The 17,470-nt window shown below is 41.6% G+C and overlaps 1 protein-coding gene across 18 annotated transcripts in view; it reads left to right on the top strand.

Moving 5' to 3' along the window:
• LOC122557375 (teneurin-3) overlaps positions 1-17,470 on the top strand; it is a 2,678,940-nt gene that overhangs the window by 994,727 nt on the left and 1,666,743 nt on the right. The window lies entirely within an intron of this gene.

Raw genomic sequence — 17,470 nt, 5'->3', positions numbered from 1 at the left:
GCATGAGATGACTATCTGAACAGAAATTGTATGCAGGGAGAAGGGGAAAAGGCACGAGGAACTAAAACTGGTGCAGGATGGTGGGCCAAATGACCTCCTTCTGTGATGTAACAACTCTCTGATTCCATGAAACATGCTTAATTCCCATTTCCCTTTTGGTATTTATGCCTTAGTAGAATGAATATTGGTTGTAGACGGTGGAACTTTTTAAAATTTATAAGTCATTATCTTTCTATCACCTATCCACTCCACCCTCCGCTCTGACCTATCACCACCACCCCCCACCTGCATCTACCTATCGCCTTCCAAGCTACCTTCCCCCCAGCCCCACACCCTCTCCCATTTATCTCTCAGCCCCCTTCCGCGCCACCCCTCCCACCCACCCACATTCCTGATGCAGGGCTTATGTTGACTCTCCTGCTCCTCAGATGCTGTGCTTTACCAGCAGCACACAATTTGACATTGACTTTCTATTGTCAAACTGTTCAGTGCATCTTCCAAATCCATTTGCCAATTTGATCCTCCTACATTCACATTTTCCTTTGGTTAGATTCAATACCTTAATATCAGCATGAACTACATCTCTTACAAAAACTTCATAAGACATCCTATAATATTATGATCACTGTCTCCCAAAGGCTCCTTCACAGCAAGGTTTTTAATTAGGCTTTTCTCTATACAATAGCAAATCCAGTATAGTCTGAACCATAGTTGATTCTTCAACATATTGTTTTAATAACCCTTCTCTTGCATAGTCCAGCATTTAATCCTCCACATCATTAGTGCTGATTTGGTTAACCCAGTCTTGAAACAAGTTAAGACCCCATTATTGCTGTTTTACCCACAATGTATGCATCTCCAAATTCCTGATTTACACTTTGTCTAACATTAGTGCTACTGTTCGTATTCTCTTGACAATGCTGAACAATTTTTTGCTTCCCCTTGCTCTTTCTTAGCTCCATCTAAATTGATATTACATCTTAATCCTTCAGTTAAAGATCTACTCGAATATACTGATGGCATTCCTCATTAGGAGGGCTCACCCAACTTCTTTTCCTATCTGTTCATCCTTCCGAAATGTAGAGTATCTTTCGATCTTCCATTCTGAATATTGGATACCCTGTAGATAAGTTTCTGCCATGCAAATTAAATCATATCCATTAAACAAAATTTGTGTATTCAAATCATCAATGTTTTTGTTAATGTTATGTGTACTGAGATGGACTGGCCTTAATTCAAATGTTCAAGAAGTCATTTCCTCCATCTCCATTCAGAGCAATTGATAATGGACAAGAAATACTGGCCCATCCAGTGAAGCATACATCCCTGGAATTAATACAGAAGAAAAACTGCAACCTTTTTAACATTAAGCTCCATTTTGATCCTATTTGTTATGTACCAAATCTTTCATTTTTTCTAACTACTCTTCAACTTATTTTTCCTAGTTTTGATTCTCTTGAGTCTGAACTCCCTCTTAAGTTTCCATTCCCCTGTCCATGTAATTTAAAACCTCCCCAGCAGCTGTAGCAAATCTCGCTGCAAGGATGTTAGTCTCAAGTTGGCTAAGACGCAACTGACCATAGAGGCAGAGAGTCATAAAACACAGAGACAGACTCTTTGCTCCAAGCAGTGCCTGCTGAATATAATACCAACTAAACTAATCTAACCATCTTGTACAGGACATACTTCCATCTATGTTCTACAAGCTATAAACCTCAATAGTTCAAGAATTAGAGAAGTGAATGTTTTATCAGTTGATTCTTCCTTTCTTACATCCATCTTTGCAATATAATTTCATATGTTGCTCTGATATTAAAATTATGAGAATTTGCGGAAGTTACATTCATAAAAATAGACAATGGTATATATCTCCATTATTTTCGAAGTACAGTTTAAAATGACCAACAGCAAATTATTTGTGTATAGTCAAAGTCGGGTTCACTCCTGCATTCAAAATCCAACAGAATGACTCACACCTATGCATGCAAAAAGAAAAGGAGGGAAGGTACAAATTAATTAAAATCAATGATATCAGACTTAGTTCATCTGAATTAGCATATTCATTGAGTACATGTCCAGTGGAGTCTCCTTCAGGTGGCAATGCACAGAAATCCCTTTCGTAGAAGCTCAGGTAGATTTGAATTGTTGATGAAGCTGGAGAGTTTGTAGCCAGGGAATTTTCACAGCAATGTGTTCCAGAAACCAGACTTTTGCCAGAAATTGAGATTAGAGATAGGTATTGATAAAGCCTAGAATTACTTTCTCTTCTAATGTTTCAAGCACAATGTGGGAAACTGTACAATTAAACACAATTCAAATAAATGAACAGTTTCACTTATATCTGTCATAACTACTCACTGAGGGAGATGAGTTTTTAATACCCTCACCAAGGTCTATTTTTGTTTTCTTTTTGGATACAACTGTAGAGCTGTTCACACTAAATCAACTAGAAAGGGGTTTAAATGGTATCGTTTGTTGAGAGCTGACTGGTACAGACATCTTGACAGTGTTTCCTTTATTCAAGATAAAATACTCAAGGTATTGGATATATGAACAACACAGAGAATGCTGGAGATACGCAGTAAGTCAGACAACATCTATGGAGAGAGAAACAGTTAATATTTTGTCTGGTGTAGCATCTTCAGAACTGAAAGTTGTTGAAAAATACATTTTTTTAAAAGACTTTTGACAGAGGCAGAGGAAGAGCAAGAGAACAGGTGGTGTAGAGACCCACTGCAAAGTAGAAAGGGGTTTTTAATCGGGGGGAAAAGTATAAAAAACGGTACAAATTGTGCTCTGAAAGGGAGGGAACTAGTCTTTGCTACTAAGTGTCAAGAAAACAAGATAAAAACATGACATGGACATGGGGAAGAGACTGTAAGAAAAATAGAGGGCAGATATAAAGCGGTCAGTTTCTAAAGTTATTGAATTAAATGTTGAGGTGATGAGACTTGCATTTTGCTGCATTGGAACATTTCAGCCAGTCCGGGACAGAAATATTTGCATGACAGCAAATTTCTGAAATGGCAAGCAACCTGAGAGGTCAGTGTCATTCCTACAACCAGAGGTGTTCTGCAAAACGGTCACCCAGTCTACTTTGGTTTTAAAAGACTTTTGACAGAGGCAGAGGAAGAGCAAGAGAACAGGTGGTGTAGAGACCCAATGCAAAGTAGAAAGGGGTTTTTAATCGGGGGGAAAAGTATAAAAAACGGTACAAAACGGTACAAAAAACGGTACAACACAGCTTCACCTAACAAGTGTGAAGAGAAGAGCTGAATTGACTCATGCTGCACCTTTCCAAATTACATGGGAAGGTGCCATCAAACGGTAAGGAAAAATTAGAAGTGTTGGAGGTGTAACTTTGGGTGTCACAGAGGTGATGGTCCCTTTGGAATGCTGATAGTGGAGGGGAAGGGAAGATATGTTTGGGGATAGAGTTACGATTGGGTTTAAGATCTGGAGGATGGTGGAGGATGATCCTTTAAATACAGAGACTATGGAGTTAAAGGCAAGGACAAGTGAAACCCTAGTGTTGTTCTGGGAAGGAGGGCAAGAGTTGAGGGCAGAAATGTGGGAGATTGATCGAAAATTACTGAAGGCCCAATGAATCACAATGAGGGGATTTCTTGATTCAGGAAAAGACGGTCACATCAGAGGCAACCGGTGGAAATTGGCAACATCTGCGCAGATATGCTAATTGCTCCCTTTATGTTGGCTTGCCTGGAATATCTTTAAATGGTATGGAGTATGTCATCCCAAGAGGTAATGTGTTTGCATTGTGCTGGCGATTTTTGGAAATTTCTGAACGTAGCCAACTTGCACATTCTGTGTTTGATAGCAGCCATCTTTGCTTGGTTGATTAATGTGCCTTTTTAAAATAGTCACTAAACATATAAAAATGTGTCTTGAAATTGAGTTTTAATTCAATCATGCAAGTAGGTAATGGTGAATAACATTTTTTAAATTCCAGGAATTTTCATATACTGTCTGTAATGGCGAATCAGGAACAATTGACCTTACGTTCATTGAGTATGGATTTGTACTAACCTTGACTGAGTGGTTGAACTGTCCTTTCTAAAGTAGGAGATTTCCTGATGAAGGGCTTTTGCCCGAAACATCGATTTCCCTGCTCCTCGGATGCTGCCTAAACTGCTGTGCTTTTCCAGCATCACTCTAATCTAAAGTAGGAGATCGTGCATTCAATTGCCAGTTCACAGTCTTAAATACCACATGTAGATTGTTCTTCAGTTTGGATCAAGAAAGAGCAGAACTGTTCTATTAGTTTATGTATCTCACATTTTGATTTTGAGTACAGACTTCACTGCTTGAGTAGCGTTTACTGCCCATCACTGATTATCCAGCAGAAAGCGGCAGTGAGCTGCCTTCCTGCATCACTGCAGTCCTTGGAGTCGAAGGGAGATGGAAAAACTGAAACAAAAGCCAAATATTAACCTTAACAACATTGGAAGATGGAAGTAAATTTACATTCCAGATGTTTATACTCTATTAATTTCTGTGAAATTGTTTAAGGTTTGGAAATGCCAGTCGAGCACCCGACATAAACCTCCTTTCTCCTCATGAGATTTAGGTTAAATCAGAGCTCAGACCTAATTATCTGTCCACTTCCCTTGGTTTAACTAACACAAACCAAGCCCTTAGTGAAATCATGAAAAGCTGTATCCTTATCTTGATATCTCTCACCAATTCATTTAATGGAATAAATCATGACTTGTTCTATTGCAAAAGCACTCTATCTGGCAAGGCAGATAAAAAGAAAACATAGAACATTATCAAAATTTTATCATCGCATAGTGCTCTCTTGAAATAAATATTTAAAGAAAATTTCACTGGCATTTGTGATGAAATGAGCTATGAATTATGTGACTGTGAAAATGGAAAGAAAACAATTCATGACTGTTATGAAATAAATATTTCATCCAATGGGATTGAAAAATGTTTCTGCAGACAAGTCTCATCAGCTACGATTAGTTTATATTTTTAGATTGGGATTGGGATTGGGATGCAGAGAGTGGAATGAGGTTGGAGGTGGAAGAGGGGAATTTTTCATGTCAGGTTAATGAAAAAAAATACACCCCCATGTTTGATTCTTCTTGTACAACATTATTTATGCCGTGATATTTATGGGGAGATAGGAGGGTTGTGAGAGATGTATAACAATCTAGAAGATACAGAATTTAATAATAAACTGTTGTCATGATCCTGCCTTCTGCCCAGTGGCTGGTCAAGTTGACAGTCTGCACAGGAGCTGCAAAGGCAAACCCATAGCAGGACATCGTGGGCAGGGAACCTTGAAGGTGGTCACCAACTAATAGGAAGTGATGGTGTCGATAAATAGTTTTGTACCGTGTGAAGGTAAGGCTGGCAGCAGCATTCAAGCAGTCTGCATGGGTTGTGGAAGGGGGCAGGTTTGGTGGTCAGAAGGCTGCCACTCCATTGGAGATGAATCGGGCTGCAATCACAGCAGTGAAAAAGTCGCAGGAATGCCTCAGGCCCAGGTTCCTCTTGGCCACGAGAAATGATATCAAAAACATGCACCTAGCATCTGATCCCTGGCTTTTCTGTGGAAACCACGGACCCAACAGTTTGACTTGCCTCTTTACCTATTTTTCTAATCAATCTTCTCAGGGATGTTAATACACACCTCTGGAGCAGATGCGACTTGAACCCCAGCCTGCTGGTTCAGAGGTAGGGACACTACCACTGTGTCACATGATTTGCCTCTTTAAACAGATGCTACTTTCTGTCTTTACGTCATGAAGACCTTTTGTTGCCAATAGCTGACCAGAATGAGATTGGGGGTATAGGAATATTATGAAGTTAGTAATCCAAAGGCTCCAGGCTAATGCTTAAGGAATGTGATTTCAAGTCCTGCCAACAGCAGTTGGTAGAACTTAATTTCAAGCAGTAATTCTGGAATTCGAAAAGGAAAATTATAGTCAGTAATGGTGACTATGAAACCATCATTGATGATGATAAAATCACATCTTACTCACTAAAGCGCTTAATGGCAGGAGATCTGCCATTCTCACTTGTCTGAGTCCAAAATAAATGTAGTTGAGATTTAACTACCAAGTAAAATGGATTAGTGACCAACAAAGGTCAAGTGCAGTTAGGAATGAGCAATGCTACCCATGTCACATGAAAAAAATGTTAAAAATAAAAGCATTCTGCTGCTTTGAAGATAATGCAATTGCTTTTTTCTTTGCTGTCAAAGATAGATAAAACTGTGGATACAATTTTTGTTCTTTGTCATTTTACTTGAGGAGCAGGTTTCCTCATGGTGATCTACATAAAGGAAGACATGTTAACATGCATTAAAAGAATCTTTCACTGTCAGACTACAGCATGCAATAGATATGTGATTGTCTGGGAGACAACTTACCAGATGCATAAATAAGTGCTAATGTTCCTGCATCATGAATAATTGTAGAAAAGGGCATTCACTTTAAGATTAATTTTACTCTTTGCTCCACTATATTGAGATCTGAACAAATGTCCTTGAGATCTCTATTTAGTTTATAAGCTGCAGACCATTTCTTGTCGAGAATGCTGTTGGAATCAGGTAATTTGCAGCACTACCACAGTCAGTCAATGAAAGCCTGCATCAAGGCAGCATCCTGTGAATGATGTGTGCAGTACATCCAACATCCAATAAATGTCGGAATAAATCTGTTTCTAACAAGCACTGTGCAAATAGCAAAGCTTAAATATGCTTTCACAGCATTGCTGTTCTGAGAGTTTCTTGAGGAACATCATCATCTCCACAAGGATTCATGTTATTTCCATGTCCATTCTGTCTAGTCTGCACAAAGGAACTTAAACACCTCTGCCACAAAAGCTTCTGTTTATTTTCACTTTGCTTCTTTCATTCTTTGTTGTTCGTAATCAGACATTTTACGCATTAGGGAAAACACAGAAGGTTTTCTCGGATTTAATATGAATATGGCCATCATCGTACAGAAATGCGTAATTATGCTCGTGACATGGCTGGCCTCAACACCCAGAAGATGAGCAACAGTCTGACTGTCACAATCCTATCCACGGCATTGGATTTGGAGAGTTTAGGTTGTGCAATGTTTATACTGAACCAAATCTATAAGTGGACTGATTCAACCTTCCAAAGCCAGCACTACTGAAAAGGTCGGTTTCGGCTCACAGTCCATAGCTGTCCTGGATGCTGTTCATAGGTGCTGTTGCTATTGGTAACGGATTAGGATTTCCGACGTTATTATGAGAATCACGTTCTGCCTCAGCGGGATAGTGATGCAATTTTAATTCTGACTTTCAACTTTTCAAGAACAGAATAAAATTGCTACAAGGCGAGTAGAAAATGTTTTTTTCATCGGGTTTATGTAAAATGAAATTTAGCACAAATGAAGAGTTTACAGCAGAACCCCAAGAGGCACCATGAGAAAACATTCCCCATCCCCCTGTCTGAATGGGACATTTATGCCAGGAATGATGAAAACGCAGCAGAAGTTGTGTATTTGATTCAACATTTGTGTGAATTTGTCAAAATAAATATTTACATGTATTTCTTTTAATACTATGGTTCATTTTACTGAGAAGACCCAAACTCAGCTGGAGTACTACTAACCCCATATAATGTTGACAGTAAATGACACACAGCAATAAAAATTTACAAATTAAATGTGGGGAAAGACTATGGCTCAGGAATTTGATGTTTTACATGCATAAAATGGTCCAACAGATGACATGCATGAGCTCACTCTGTGCAACCTGCCAAATTGGTAAAATTTCATCCATTGCCCATTCCTGGAGAAGGTTGTGATGAGCTCCCATCTTGAACATGTGTTGTAAGGAGACTCACAATACCATCACAGAAGGAATTCCAGGATTTTGACCCAGCGACAGTGATGGAAAGGCCACACATTTCCAGGTCAGAATAATGAGTGGTTTGCAAGGGAACTTGCAGGTGGTGGTGTTCACACCTATCTGCTGCCCTTGTCTTTCTTGATGGAATGGATTGTGAATTTAAAAGGTCTAAAGAGTTTTTCCAATGTATCTTGTCGATGATACATTCTGCTGCTACTGAGCATTGGTGGAGGCTGTGGATCCTTATGGATGTGGTACCAATCAAGCAAGCTGCTTTATCCTGGATGGTGTCAAGCTTCTTGAGTGTTGTCGGAGCTGCACTCATCCAGGCAAGTGGGAAGTAGACCATTACACTCCTGACTTGTGCCTTGCAGATGGTGGACAGGCTTTGGGGAACCAGGAGGTGGGTTACCTGCCGCTGTATTCCTAGTCTTACCACCTGCTCTGTGGCCACTGTATTTCTATGGCTAGTCCAGTTCAGTTTCTGATCAATGGTCACCCCCAGGATGTTAATGAGAAACATCCACCATCTGAGATGGCTGATCTTTCCGCTCCCAAGCTTCTTTGGCTAATGACCAATTTGTTACAAATGCAATGGGAGAATTTGGTGCTGGTAATCAAGACTCACTACTTTGCCAGGTGCAACATTAGTATCGACATTAGCTTTAACTCAATCCCAAAAATAGCCAACTGATACCCTTTTGTATGACTATCCAGAATAAGAGGCTTTCAACAGATTATTTTTATTGAGTTCAAAATACTTCATTTGTTATAACAGCAAACGTATCCTTGACGAGAAAAGGCAAACACTGGTTAATATTTCAACTAGAAACTAGAAATAGAACAGTATCTCCTTCATCCCAAACACAGACACACTCACATGACACAAAAGACAACAGTGTCTGTCGAGATGATGTCCTTGAAAAAAAAAGGAAGAAGAATCTTCCCTTTTGATAAGAGTCTGAAAACAAAGGATGAAAAGGATGAAAAACAACAGGTAAAATATTTTCAATTCAATTGAAATCAAGCTAGTTTCGACTCTCCAGAAAATGATCTTATTCAGCTTCTCACAGTTAGAAATAGTGATTCTTCAAAACTTTCTCAGGTTCCCTGTTTCTCCACTGAGAAAGGCAGAGATATTTGCAATTCCTGGAGTTCCTACCTTACTGACTACTTAGGCTTGTAAAACAGAAAACAAAGAGCATAAAGGGTTGCTAGGCAAACATTAGCATTAAGGCCACATTAAGGCGGAATCTACCCAGGCCCTGAATGGTGTGGACTATGGTGAGAAATTTGGGAGAATCACGCAAGATGTCAAACAAAGCCTTTTTCAACAACGAGACCAACAATTTATATTTTCCAACTGAGCTCCAGGCAGCGATCCTCACTGATAACCTATCAGAAGCATGTTCATGAGGATTATTATCACCCTCATTATTACTTTACCTCACAATAATATGCAGTCTCCTATTCTACCACCCGCTAGGTAGAAACTAGATGTCGACAATTCCCGCCATGAGAGTCAGAATGTGTACATGGCAATTTTCTCTCCTTGTAGATGGTGAGGAGCTGAATGTCAGATATCCCATAACCCGTCCTCACACATTCTACCACATTGTCAACTGGTTTCTTCTGAAATGAGAGAAAGGGAGGGATTGAGTGAGATGGAAGTGGTTGATACAGCAGTTAGTGCTGTTGCAGGTAGAGGGAAGGTGTCCTGAGTGAGTAAACAGTGCAGAGGCCAGACAGGGTTAGTATTGTGGGAGGAGAATTGGGTGGGAAAGAGCGATTGAGGGAGAATGTTGTAAGCAATAATGGAAATGGTAGAGCATCAGACTTGGTAGGAGGTGGGTACAGTACCAGAGATGGAGTGAGTGTAGGGAAGCAGAGAGAAAATGGTGGCACTTAACCTGGCAAAGCAGAGAGGGTCACAGACGTTCCTTCTATGTTGCTGAGTGTTCCTTCAGAGCTGAGACTGCATTGATGCAGGTGATAACCTCGAACCAGATAGAGTCTGGTGTCATGGCCTCCTCTGCCAGTCAGTGGGAAGAACATATCCCATCACCACACCACCACATTCCACCAGGCCATCCACATTCCTGTCAACAAGACAAGGTGCCAATCTCCCCTTATCTGCTCTGCCCAGGGAAGTAGTCATGAGTTGTGCAGGGCAGTTCCAGATTGGCAGTGCTTGAGCGGGTTCACAGTGATTTTTTAAAGGTGGTACCAGAGATCCCAGGGTATTCCACCAGTGATGAATACTTGCAGCTATGTAGAGTGGGAGAATCAGATAAGAGGACACCAGATGTTGTAAAGAAGTAAAGATGATATGATAAAAAAATACGTTTTCACTTAGCAAGTATTTGGAATTGAGAATGTACTGTCTGGAAGTGTGGTGGAGGCAGATTCAAGATGATAGTGGACAAATTTGTTTTCAAATTTTCTGATGTGCAAGGTATGGGAAAACACTCAAGAGATTGACACTTGATAAAGATGTTGAAGAGCTGGTGCAGACCTGTTGGGCCAAATGGTCTCCTTCAGTGCTGGATGTCTTCTGTGATTCTGTAAAGTAGATGATGAGACAAGTTTGAGATGATATAACAACGAAACTCGCCAGGTCTCGCAGAGAGAAACCCTACATGAATGCTGATGAAAATATCTTTACAAACCAGCTTTTTCCAGTAATTAAGGATGATAACTCTCATCTTTTATCTATCACAAAACCTTTGCTTGTCTGTTCTGCGAAGTCACTTGAGTTTCTATAAATAGCAGAAAAATGTCCAAACAGTTGCATGTCTTCCAATTCTTCATATTGCATGAATGCAAAAATGTATTCCCAATGCTAATACAACAGTAACAAATGAGCAGCAATCCACCAGACACTGGGATTTTATCCTCAATTCAGGAACGTTCCAAATTCTCAGCCAATGCAAAGACATGCTTCAGATAGTCAAACGTCTGAAAAACAGGGGTTCAAAGGTGCGCTCACACCTCCTCCCTCACCTCCATCCAAGGCCCTAAAGGAGTCTTCCACATCCATCAAAGCTTTACCTGCACATCCACCAATATCATTTATTGTATCCGTTGCTCCCAATGCGGTCTCCTCTACATTGGGAAGACTGGACGCCTCCTAGCAGAGCGCTTTAGGGAACATCCGAGACACCCGCACCAATCAACCACACCACCCTGTGGCCCAACATTTCAACTCCCCCTCCCACTCAGCTGCGGACATGGAGGTCCTGGGCCTCCTTCACTGCCGCTCGCTCACCACCCGACGCCTGGAGGAAGAACGCCTCATCTTCCGTTTCGGAACACTTCAACCCCAGGGCATCAATGTGGACTTCACCAGTTTCCTCATTTCCCCTTCCCCCACCTCACCCCAGTTCCACACTTCCAGCTCAGCACTGTCCCCATGACTTGTCTTACCTGCCTATCTTCCTTTCCACCTATCCACTCCACCCTCCTCCCCGACCTATCACCTTCATCCCCTCCCCCACTCACCTATTGTACTCTATGCTACTTTCTCCCCACCTCCACCCTCCTCTCATTTATCTTTCCACCCTTCAGGCACTCTGCCTGTATTCCTGATGAAGGGCTTTTGCCCGAAACGTCGATTTTACTGCTCCTCGGATGCTGCCTGACTTGCTGTGCTTTTCCAGCACCACTCTAATCTAAACACTGGTTTCCAGCATCTGCAGTCCTTGTTTTTACCTAGGGGTTTAAAGGTGTCATGGCATATTTGAAGGTAGGTTGCTGCATGGTTCACATAGCTCTCGTTGATCTTTACCTCAATGCCTGTTGGTATATTTTTCCCTATTTTCTCTGTGAAAATGTTCTGGGATATGCCTGATGTTGTTACATGTATGACAATCGTGAAGAAAGGGAAACCATTTGCATTTACATACTTCAGTTATGTAAGGTATGGGTGAGCTCTAACCTGAAATATTGTGCACTGTACTGTTTTCCTTATTTACAGAAGGATGTAAATATATTGGAAGCAATACCAAGAAGGCGTTTAAGATTAGTGTCTGGATTGGGCAGGTTATCTTATGGAGAAAGGTTGGCTAGACTAAGCTTGTAGCCCGACCTGCTGTGCTTTTCCAGCGCCACACTTTCCGACTCTGATCTCCAGCATCTGCAGTCCTCACTTTCTCCTAAGATTGTATCACTTGAGATTAAAAGAATGAGAAGCGACCTGATTGAAATGTAAGAGATGTTGAGGTGTCTCAATGAGGTTGGTGCAGTTGAAATGTTTCCCTTGTAGATGAATGTAAAACTAATAGGTCAACATTTAAAAATGAGAAAAGGGTCATCCATTTAAGACAGATAGGAAGAGAATTATTTTTCACCAGATCTTCCTCAAAGACAGTGCCTGTAGAGTCTGAATATTTTTGGAGGTTGGAGGCAGGTTGATTCTTGATAACAAGGAGGGGAAAGACTTTTGGAGATCAGTGGGAATGTGGAGTGATCAAATTAGCCATGATCTAATTGAATGACAGGGCAATTCCAAGGGCTGAGTGACCTCCTCCTGCTCCTGATTTATATGTTTGTATGTATATTGCATCTTTTATGAGCCCAACATGCTCTAAAGCAGCTTACAGCCAACAAAATGCTTTGAAGTGTACTCACTGTTTTAATGTTGGAAAAGTTACTGTCAATTTACACAGCAAGTTCTCATAATATACAAAGTGACAGTGACTGGCTAATCTGTTTCTCTAGTCCTTGGGCAAAGGATAAAATATTGACCAGGGCACGAGGGAGATCTCTGCTGCTTTTCTTTGAAATCGTGTTATGCAGGCTTTCATGTCTATCTGAGTTGGTTAATGGGTTCTCAGTATTAAGGTCTAAACTGAACAATGACTCTTCCTTCAGTCTGGAATGAGATGATCAATCCAGATTTTGTGGAATAGTCTCAAGGGTGGGTTGCAAGTATCCAACTTTCTGCCACAAAAACCAGAGTACGACTATGTGAGAACTCCAAAGCCCACATTTATGGGTGGGTAGTGGCATAGTGATAATGTCCCTGGTTCAGTAATCCTGAGCAACAGGTTAATGTTCTGGGAACACGGGTTGAAATCCTATTACAGTAGATGGTTGAAATTTGAATTCAACAACATTCTAGAAAGAAAACTATCTTCGACACCTTTAGGTAAGGAGACACCTGTGACTTCATATCCACAGCAATATGGTTGACTCTTAAGCACCCTCTGGACAATTAGTGATTGTCAATGATTATTAGCCAAGTAGGCAACAGCCTCATTGCATGACAAAACTTAAATGTATGCCTTGACATCAGTTATGGTTGACTGGAGCCAAGGCTAGTGGGCACTCATACAACTAAGGAAAATTCTATTCCAATATTGTCAGGTATTTCTAGTTCAGAATTATCCATTGACATTGACTGTACTAAGAAGCACATTAGAAAGCACTCTGAAGCATTAAACAAGAAAATTCCACAGATCAAAGATGTCAAAGCTTCTCACCTGCAATATTAATTGTCTGCAGCTCAGATAATGGCTGCATCATCTATACTCTGATTTATGGTGCAGGTAGTCTATATTTTCTGTGTGAATTGTCTAAAATAGACAATTTAATGAGATGTTTCTGATGTTTAGTTGTCACAAATCCACTGGAGCTCTACAGTGAAACTGTATAATCTCCAGAAAAGGATAGATCATAAACATGCTGTTTTTACATTTTGCAATCTGAATATAGGAGGTAAAGGAGCAAATGCATACATTAAATGTGACAAAAGCTAACTTGGAAGGAAAGTGGAGTTGCGACTGAGGTGAGATTAAACTTGGAGTTATTGTCACATGTACTCACATGAGAACAGTGAAAAGTCTACGAGTCGCCACTAATGACACCATCTTATGTACCAAGGTACCTTAAGTACTAATTCTTCGGGAAAAATAAAAGAAAAATAAAGAAATTAAAAGTCCTGCAATAAATTAGACAAAAACAGAAATAAGAGTTCAGATAACAGTTCTTCCAACCCAGACTGCGTTGGGCTTCACCTCAAGACTGAGAGTGCTGGGAGTCGAGTCTACAATGAGGCCAGGGATCCGAGTCCACGCTGAGGCCAAGGGTCCGAGTCCACGCTGTGGCCAGGGGTTCTAGTCCACGCTGAGGCCAGGGGTCCGAGTACACGCTGAGGCCAGGGGTCCAAGTCCATGCTGAGGCCAGGGGTTCAACTCCATGCTGAGGCCAGGGATCCAAATCCATGCTGAGGCCAGGGGTCCTAGTCCACGCTGAGGCCAGGGGTCCAAATCCACGCTGAGGCCAGGGGTCCGAATCCACACTGAGGCCAGGGGTCCAAGTCCAGTTTGAGACTGGGAGTCCAAGTCCACGCTGAGGATAGACGTCTGAATCTACACTGAGGCCAGGGGTCCTAGTCCAGTTTGAGACTGGGAGTCCAAGTCCACACTGAGGCCAGGTGTCTGAGTCTACGCTGAGGCCAGGGGTCCTAGTTCACGCTGAGGCCAGGGGTCCTAGTCCACGCTGAGGCCAGGGGTCCGAGTCCATGCTGAGGCTAGGCGCCTGAGTCCATGCTTATGCCAGGGGTTCTAATCCATGCTGAGGCCAGGGTTCTGAGTCCAGTTTGAGGCTGGGAGTTCAAGTCCACGCTGAGGCCAGGGTTCTGAGTCCATGCTGAGGCAGGAAGTCCGAGTCCACTTTGAGGCCAGGGGTCCGAGTCCATGCGGAATCAGATATACATGCTGACGTTCACCCCAGACCCACCAACGCTACTCAAAGATGGGAGGTATAAAGGAAATAAAACATAAAAAAGAGAGAGAAAAAACTAAAAGATGAAATTAGCCATGACTGTATCAAATCACCGAGCAGGCTAAAGGAGCTAAATTGCCTACTCCTGCTCAGAGTTCTTATCATCTTATGTTATTTACTTACTGTTGACATTCGATTTTAACCATTTTAATATTCATAAGCTGAGGGTATGGCTGACAAGGCCAACATTTTTTGCCCATTCCCAATTATCAACAACATTGCTGTGGGTCTGGAGTCACAAGTCGGCCAGACCAGATAAAGGATGGCAGATGTCCTTCCCTAAAATACATCAGGGAGCCAGGTGAGTGTCTACGACATAGAAAAAGAAAACAGAAGCAGCAGGCCATTCAGCTTTTCATGTGGGCCCTACTGTTCAACATGGCTGCTGATCCAGCTCTGCTCTGTTTCCAAATTCTCCCTGTACCCTTCTGAACCCTTTAACCCGAAGAACTATGCACGCAACACAAAAATAGAAATTGATGGAGGAAATCAGCCGGTCTGGCAGCATCTGTGGGAGGAAGCAGAGTGAATGTTTTGAGTCATCAGGACTCAGAGCACAGAGTTTCTCCAGTAATTTCCGTTTTTGTTTCAGATCTCCAGCATCCACAGTTCTTTGTTTTATATAACTATTCCCAACTCCTGATTCACAACACTCAATGTTTAAACCTGAACTGCTTTCTGTGGCAGACAATTCCACAGGCTCACCGTGCTGTGGCTGAAGAAATTTCTCCTTGTCTGAGTCCGAAATGGCGTTTTCTGTATACTTATCAATGAAGAACTGTGGATGCTAGAGATCTGAAACAAAAACAGAAATTGCTGGAGAAACTCTGTGTTCTGAGTCTGGAACCCCTAGTCATTGGGAATATCCTCCTGCATTTACTCTGCCTAGTCCTGTTATAATTTTAGGTGTTTCTATGAGAGACCCCCTCATTCTTCTAAACTCCATAATACAGTGCTTCCTGATCCAATCTCTCTTCAATGGTCAGTTCTACCATCTCAGGGGTTAGTCTGGTCAAGTTTTGTTATATTCCCTCCATAGACAGAACATTCTTCCTCAGACAAGGACAAAAACTGCACAGCTTTTCCAGATGTGAGCTACAGGGAGAGGTTGAACAAACTGGGGCTGTTTTCCCTGGAGCGTCAGAGGCTGAGGGGTGACGTTATAGAGGTTTACAAAATTATGAGGGGCATGGATAGGATAAATAGACAAAGTCTTTTCCCTGGAGTCGGGGAGTCCAGGGTTTAAGGTGAGAGGGGAAAGATATAAAAGAGACCTAAGGGGGCACATTTTCACCGCAGAGGGTGGTGTGTGTATGGAATGAGCTGCCAGAGGATGTGGTGAAGGCTGATACAATTGGAACATTTAAGAGGCATTTGGATGTGTATATGAATAGGAAGGGTTTGGAGGGATATGGGCTGGGTGCTGGCAGGTGGGACTAGATTGGCTTGGGATATCTGGTTGGCATGGACGGGTTGAACCGAAGGATCTGTTTCCATGCTGTACATCTCTATGACCCTATGACTCTATGTGATCCCACCAAGACCCTGGAGAATTGCAGCAAGACATCCATGTTCCTATTCTTGAAGCCTCTCGCAATGAAGGCCAATACAGTATACCATTTGCCTTCTTCATTGCCTGCATGCTTACTTTCAGTGACATCCCAAAGATGTACAAGGACACCCAAGTCTCAATGTGTCTCCCCTTTCCCAAATAATCAACTATTATTGTCACGTCAAATTCAACCCATAAAGGTCCATCTTCACAATGACCTGCGCATCATAGAGTAAACTATAGATGTCCCATCTGATCTTCCACGTGTTTATCACAAAACAACTTTTCCAACATTAGTCTACTGATCACAAAACCAAGAAGAACCATTTCAATGACAAATTCCATCTTCCATCACCTCATAATAGAATCAAGATGCTGTTATGTATAGTTAGCAATCTGTTATTTGTTTAAACTATTTTAATTTCCAGAAATGGTTGACAAGCAACCTTTACTTGTCTGTAGAGATATTAATGTGAAATTTCCTGATATTTATAAAGAATGAGAATGATGATGAATTATATTAAGATAGCAACATCCTCATGAAACAAGAAGATTTCCTGGAAGAAATACTGGTTGTACGTATGAGCATCCTTCAGAAGCAATTAATCTGTAGCTCTTTGGTCAATAGGAACTGTCTCACCATGAAGAATTTACCCAACTTGTTCAGCAACTGGTTCAACCATATCATTCCATTCTTCCAAACTTCCTTTTCCTCGAGCCTGAACAACAAGTTCTTGTGTGATTAATTCATTGGACATATCTGTAGGTTTGAGCCAGAATTCCTGAACTGTACAGACCCTGTCTGTGTAGAATCCCATGCATATCTCTCTGGGTGCCTCAATTCCATCAGCCAGCTGCCAAACACAACAGTTCACCAGATCAAAAGACAATTTACTCATAAAATTTAAATCAAAATATGCTCTGCTTTTGAAGAAGTTGCATTAATATGGCCAAGTGGTAACAAATCACATCGCCCAATTTAAACTCCCTCGGGTCTGCTTAAAATCTTTCTTATAACTGTCCGTCCTGTCCTTGTCCCTGTCCATGTGCTTGTCCCTGTCAGTACAGATAAGGTGCTCTGCAACCCTGAGTGTCAGTACATGTAAGGTGGTCTGCAAACCTGAGTGAAGTGACCCAGTTGGCTAGAATTATGGCATTGCACTGGATGTCTAGTGTCCACTTCTGGGGACCTCAGCACACAGGCATTGTATATAGAGGTGGGGAACCCCAAAAGATTAACACCAACACCTCCTCCTCTACCTCCTTCATTTCCAC

This window comes from Chiloscyllium plagiosum, unplaced genomic scaffold (genome assembly GCF_037043375.1).
Source record: "Chiloscyllium plagiosum isolate Xiang-an unplaced genomic scaffold, Cpla_swu_hap1 HiC_scaffold_2, whole genome shotgun sequence".
In the NCBI taxonomy this organism is placed as follows: Eukaryota; Metazoa; Chordata; class Chondrichthyes; order Orectolobiformes; family Hemiscylliidae; genus Chiloscyllium; species Chiloscyllium plagiosum.
This window is presented reverse-complemented; position numbering and strand designations above follow the sequence as displayed.